This window comes from Perna viridis, chromosome 6 (assembly GCF_037379345.1).
Source record: "Perna viridis isolate PV_CMFRI_1.1 ecotype Kerala chromosome 6, ASM3737934v1, whole genome shotgun sequence".
NCBI classification, from domain to species: Eukaryota; Metazoa; Mollusca; class Bivalvia; order Mytilida; family Mytilidae; genus Perna; species Perna viridis.
Window position 1 is genome coordinate 42553716 of NC_142450.1, and position 7376 is coordinate 42561091.

General features: G+C 32.5%; 1 long non-coding RNA gene across 1 annotated transcript; it reads left to right on the forward strand.

Moving 5' to 3' along the window:
- Nucleotides 1-1639: 1639 nt before the first annotated feature.
- On the forward strand, nucleotides 1640-4208 carry LOC148615047 (uncharacterized). Its single transcript, XR_015923215.1, has 3 exons — nucleotides 1640-1795; nucleotides 2410-2476; nucleotides 3564-4208. It is a non-coding gene; the product is annotated as an uncharacterized LOC148615047 (long non-coding RNA).
- The last annotated feature ends 3168 nt before the right edge of the window (nucleotides 4209-7376 follow it).

The following is a 7376-nucleotide window of genomic DNA, read 5'->3' on the forward strand; positions in this document are numbered from 1 at the left end:
ATAAGCCTATTCAACGGTTTAGTTCACTTATTGGGCGAGTATCGAGCTTTCCGTGCTATGTGTAGAATATTACCGTAAACAAAGGGTGAGAAACAAACATGAATATTTTTCTATAACAAATGAATGGTTATTAACAAAGTTATCGAAGTGATAAACTCTATGTAAGAGTCAAAATGAAAAGTCTGCATAAAATTTAAATGGTATTATCAAAGTACAACCGGAAAGTTTGCAACCATTGCAATGGTCATCGTCACTCGGTACAGGCATTTCCTTTGGACATTGAGAATTAAACCAGGTTTTATGGCGGCTGTCCTTGGTCCCCTTATAAATTGATTTTTTAATGTGACATTTGTGCATAAGAAATAATCAAACAAATAGTTGCTTCACATATTTTCGATAAAAGTGAATAGAATATATCATTTTCATAATTTTCTTGGGTAAATTTAGGGTCCTATGTCAGCTCCTATTTTGTAAATATCTTGATCTGCCACACGAAACACGTACGAAGCCATATTACGGGATGTATTTATTACCTAGATTATAAGTGCCCCCAGCTAAACCGACCACTTCCTGTATATTGTACTTAATTAACAGTAAAACGGAATATCGAGCTGTTAATACCTGTAGTAATTTTCTCGTAATAAACGAAAATTTGAGTTTTACGTATACATTTTGACTGCAGATTTTGATTTTTTAGATTCATTGTAAAGATCAATTCAAATCAATATCTGTATAAGTTAAGTAAGGCAATCATGCTCACCAGTACAATTTTACAACAAACAACAGTACATATCCCAGTATTCTAACACCTGAACAGAAGTTAATATACGTTACAAATGCAAATACATAATCATAATTAAAGTAATTAAGTTAAGACTGTAAATACATGGACAAGGAACCTACATAAATTACGCATCACCTTGAAATTTCCAGTGATTTTGAAATATATGCATGTACTATATTTTGAGAGAGGAGGGGCTTATAAAATAATAAGGCTAGACATACTGGCATCACAACTCGATACAAAATGAAATTCATCCTCGACACTTTTCATTGTGCACAAAGCACACTATCTATTTGACATCTCTATACCATAGTAACCCCCAGTTTCAACAAACAAGGAATGTGATGATTATCTTAGTTTACATCTAGTAAGGCATTTTTTTGTAATAAGTCCGTTTTGTTAAATATTTTTGCAGACTTGGTGCAAATTCAACAACAAATTTGTACAAATAACACTTAGGAGAACCCTGAAAGGTTCCGTTTAGATCAAATGTTAAGTACCAGTCAACATAAAATTTAGACACTGCTAATGGAAAAGTGATTCATGTTGGATAAAACGTAATTCACGGTGAAGAAAACCTACCAAACAAACGATGCTTCTGTGTAAATTTCATTTACAATCTACATTTTTGTACATACTTTTTCTCTATTTAGCGCAACAAACAAATAAAAAACTAAGATTATGTGATCAGTAACTGTTTCTAAACAAGAAATACAATTAAATTGGGTTGGTTTTTGACGTGCTGTCTGATTTTTAGAAAGCCTGATAAAAAAAGTACTTACATTTTTGGGCAAATGTGGCAGAGTCAAACTTTATAGTTTGCATATTTTAAGCAATGATTTTTATTTATGTACTGCAAAGGTAATTCTTCTACAATTGATGGAATAAATATCGAGTGAAAAATGTGACTAAAACAGTATAAGCAATGACCATTTTTGAATGCTGGAATAATACATTTTGTATATGTTCCATAAGTTTATCTGTGCACGCAGTAAGACAAACTAGATAGAGGTTGGTACTGTCTCACATAAGGTACAGTACAAATGTTTTTTTTTTTTGTTAAAATGTAGATATGGATAGTTATGGGTACAAATGTAACATGTTTATGTTGTTAATCTTCTGTTTTAACAATTCAGAAAGGCTTTAAATTTGAAATTAACAATATTTGACCATTTGAAACCATAATAGATTCAGTGCTTTTAGACCCAAATGTAGTACAGAGTTTTGATTTTAGCATTTTAAATACAAAAAAATACTAGTTTAGTTTTTCAACCTGTCCATCACACACTGAAGATTGGATGCAAGTTTTCATTAGTGGGAATTTGGGTGTAAGATTTCTTGTGTTACAATTTGGAAATTGTAAATATATGGCATATAAGTTGTACTGATTTCATTTTTTCTTCTCATGGACTTTCATCAGTGGACTTAGTACTGTCATATTTTAAAAAAAATTTTTTGGCACCACTTTTTGCTCTTATTTCTGAACATTGATTAAAAAAAATTGGTAACAGAATTTTGGAAGCCAGTGCAGCCCCTGTTTCAGTTCCATTTTACTGTCTATATACAGAATCTGAAAGTTATCTAATTTTGAAATAATGCATAATAAGTATAATTTTGTTTTGAAGGTGCTCTATGTTGCTCAAGAGAGATTAGAGGATGCATGAAAGGATTCTTAGTAATGACTCGTAAAAGGTGAGTGACATATAAAGAACTTGCAAAATTAAATATTAAACCAACTATGTCTGAGGCAAGATAAACAAGCTCTAGCTAGATTGTAAGTTCTAGTAAAAATCACTATTACTTGCTATCAGGAGATATCTCCTTTTATATACAGATGCTTTTGTTATATGATTAAGCCAAAAACAAATATCTTTATTGTGTGAATATTCAATTGCAAATAGAGTTTGTCAAGTCCTATTCTAAAATTATAGTTGAACTTGACCATTATTTTTTAAGCTCTTATTTTTGCACCACTAACATACCTGTGTTTCAAAGGTAATCAAGGGAACCAATGTAATAGCGGCAATCAAAGGAATGTAATTCAGAGACAAAGACCAGACATGGAAAACAGACATACACAACAAAGAACATAAAGTAACTAAAATCATACACACAAAGTAACAAAAGCAAATGAGCAACTCAGACTACACTAAACTTGTTACATTTTTTGAAAGTTCAACAACAGCTCTCTCCACAATCTCTTAATTAATTTTGATTAAACTAACCCCCAGCATGTTGGACTTAACATTGAATGTTACTTATGTGCATTACAAGATAACTGCGTTAAGGATGCTTGCAATGAAAATTAATTCAACTAAATTGAAAGGTACCATATGTATTATCATGCAGAATTGTTTTTCACCATTTCAGGGACCAGCCACCTGCTTGCCTTTATGGTGAATGACTAATTCAGTATATGCAAACTTGATAGCTTATCATATCAGATATACACTGTTCTCCAGAACTTTTGTACTCCTGCTTTTTGAGACGGGACATATTATGGCATGCTGGTGTCCATCCATCTGTTCTTCATACTTTGCACAATAAATCAAAAGTGCTGCCACGAACTTATATAGAAAGCACTTTATCTGTGTGTCTGTTTGTCTGTTCATGTTATCTTTTAGATGTCTGATTGCAAGTAATTTCAGCTGTTGATATTAGAAATGAACATATATCAAGTAAGAAAAAATAAGATCACTTTGATTACAAATAAAATGGTATTGTAAAATATTTTATATATTTTGTTTGCATAAAGATTTTTACTTGTTTTATTCTGCAGAGACGAGAAATGAAGCATGTTTCATGGGTTGAAGCTGACCAAGAAGAAAAAGAAGTGCCAAAAAGCTGATTATGGACCTGAATTTAGACTTCCATTCGAATTTTTATAATTTATTTAAATACTAAGATAAAAGTACTGCTCATACAGCATTCTAAGTTTATATTCTTAAACAGCATATTTATAGTCAGAGTGTCTTTGAATATTTTTTTCTATATCGTTGTTTTACATTTGTGGTTGATAAGTGAATTTTCAAAGTGATTTCATTTCAAAGCTATAAAAGATTAAAAACTTCAAAAACATCCCAAAACTATACAAAAAACCTCTCTCTTTTAGTCATTCAGCTTTTTTATTCATACTGCACAGAAGAAAAATGCACTAAGTGAATATGTAAGGCATACACTCTCTATGACTATCATTGTATTTTAACACAAGATATCCCATGGGAGAAAAAAAAATCCCATGGGAGAAATTAAAATCCCATGGGAGAAAAAAAGTCCCATGGGAGAAAAAAAATCTCATGGGATAAAAAAATCCCATGAATTTTAAATTGTAACTACAAGTTTATTTTAGTAAGTATTGTAAAACAAAATGCATTTTATTAAATCCCATGCAAATCTGCATCCAATGATTACTCACATAACATGGTAGGTTGAAGAAAAAGTGGCGCAAGATTTGCAATTCAGTGTTTTGCAAATTTAAATTGTCTTGTGTTCATACTGGACTGGTTAAAGTGAATATTGGCCCAGTGTATTGGACTAATTAGTCAATATAGGTATATTAGCTTAAGGTTTTTTCGTATTGGCTGATTTATTGGTCCTCGGCTAGAATAATAAGATTTCGTCTACGCTTCAGTCATGGCTAGCCTCGGACTAATACCTAAGCCAATATGGAAAAGCTTATGCAGTAATACTATACTATAAATCTGGTATGAAAAAAAAAAATTTTGAGTGTAAATTATGTGAATTGTCATTCCATGCAGTTATTCCCTCTCAATTTGAGTGGACCATACGCCCGGCACATCTTCCCTAGGGTCCTCACCTGGTGTATTTATATATGACATTAAGCAAAACTCCACACTATATACTAGCAAAAGAAAAAAAACCTCAAATATGGTAAAACGCAACAAACGCACCAGCGTATTACCAAATACAGAAAAGTAACTGAATATTCTCAGAGATCACCAAAATAAATAAATAAAAATCCATGATATTGTTAGCAGCCCTATATCCGCTATTTCATATTTTATCGCGCGTATCCTAGAAAGGGCGTACCGGGCTTATGCCCCATAAAATTAGAGATTTTTGTTGCAAGAAATCTGTTTTTTTCTTCAGTAATCTCTTTCCCAATTGTCTTGCAACTCTTCATACTAATCCCCCTCTCCAACCTGAAATCCCGAATCCGCCCTTGGGTTTTAGCGATCCCGGGGTCGAACCCAATTTCAAGGTAGTAATAATTTATTCATTCCCAGAAACCTGACATAGAAAATAGGAAAATAACACTATTTACTCCCTGTATACTATTAGTATGCAAGTCCATTTTTATCAAGCTGCAAGAGAACACGATTATACGTCCCTGGATATACGTGTGCATAGTCGGATAGTCCAGATATATTCTCTGACCTTGCTACCCCGTATTCTTTTTTCCGACGCAGTCGGTATAGTTTCGCTTTTTACCATTTGACCTTTAAGACGCTCTTCCATGGAAATGCAAATCACCTGATCAAAATTCTGTTTCCAGATTGGCCAAATACTGATAACTTAGTGGGGTTCGAAAAAGGAAATTGAAATTGCGTGCATTGCGTTATTTCTTGATGAAAATTATGAGTAAAAAGAACAAATTTTACTGCGTCGGCTATCTTTTTTAAAGATAGTACTTTTTTTATTTTAAGAATATTTACCGGGTCCGTCTAAACACCGCAAAGACCGGTCTTAGTGTACTAAGACCATACAAGATTTTTAGACTTCTTTTGTGCAAAGTTTTTCCTGCACGTCAGCCATTACATGGGTAACAGACCCTAACCTGGACTCTTTGATGTCTACAGTTGGGTATGGATATTTTTATTTACTAATTGAACATTGGTTTAAAAAAACATTTAAAATCAGACGTGCAGACATCCGGTAGTGCCTAGGTTTTCATTTAGTATTGAATTGTAGATAATTTGTTCATTAAATATTCCATGTAATTTAAAATAGTAAGAGTAAAAATTGAGTTGAACTTAAAACAGAAAATGATATGAAAAATGAAATCCCTTGAAAATTTATGCAACTTGAGCAATAAAAGTAAATGCATGCATTCTCGTCAATTTGAAATAAAAAACAACATAAATATATATGAGAATTCGCTTGTTCCTATTTAAAATCAGCCATATGGACATCCGACAGTGACTGTTTTCATTTACTTCTATTAAAACTTTATGAGACAAACCATCAATATTTATTATTTCATGTACTTTAAAATCGTAAAAGGGTATCGTTTTTTTCCGCGCTGACAAGTGATTTTAATACATGTTTTTGCTTGAAGAAATGACATGTTCTTGTTATTGAAATGCATTAGAACGAGGTTAAAGGAAATTTGAAAAAAAGTTGTTTCTGTCTGATTTTTCTTTTAGTTTCATAGTTCTTCCAAAAATATAGATATGATGATTATTTCGCTAGAGTGAAAAACCGAAACATGATCACAATTGCCGAAGAACCCCCAGAATTAACAGTTAAATCTCAAGATATTATTATACTTTGGTCATTTACGATTACTAATTGGTTACATATTTATCTTATAGATTTCTCAACAGTTTATGGCAATTTTCAAATTAATTTTTAATTCATCAGTAGTTTGGCCGAAGAAAATCCGATAGCGGAACTACAGGCTTTATTTCACATGTGAAATTTAGAAATTTATTAAACAGGGAAAATTCGAAAATTTATTGTCATCTATGTCGTCTGTGTGTTTAACAACAGATGTAAGTTCTAGAGATGAAGTCGCTATGTATCCCTGGTATTTGTCCCAACAAACAGAAAACTTTGCACAAATGACTACATATCTAACTATTCAATTACTATTTCTATATATAATTAGGTGCAATATATGCATTTTTAGATAATTCAGTGGTGGTACTTTTATTTGAGAAACACATCATATTATTGATCTTGGTACAACTTTTATGGTCTTAGTGCACTAAGACCGGTATTTGCGGTGTTTAGACTGACCTATATTTACATCACTATAAGAATCGAACACGGGGATGATGAATTGGGGGAGAGAGGAGTCCAGGCTATCAACTGTTCATTTTTACTAACTTTTGCACGTAATTAGCAAAATTTCACATAAGGGCGGAACCCTCTGGATCTATTACAGACTAATTAAGCCGCACGCACTTCATCTGCCAATTTTGAATCTTGAATCTTTCCCAAACCGATAACTCAATAAAAAGTAAAGCAGATGTGAGTCCCCCGGTTTTATGGTCAAAGGACTGGTTGCTAATTATTCATGAAATTGATACTATCATAGTATTAGTCTATATGATTGGTCTTGCGTAAAGCATGTCTTGTGTAGGTGTAACCTTCAAAGCAAAGCTTTACACCGCCTTTGTTGCTCTTTAGGATCTCCATTTGGAACTGAATGACGAGGCAACAAAGCCTGTCCTTTTTATGCCAATTTTGCAAAAAGCCAGACATTTACTCATAAAAGCCCTACCATGGACAGAGAAATGTTTTTGGAAAAAATGAAAGTTAGCTGTCTCCTCTGTATTGTTTTCCTTTCTAGAGAAGCCTTAAATTATCCCACTGATTATAAATTGTTAAATGTTGTAAAAACTAA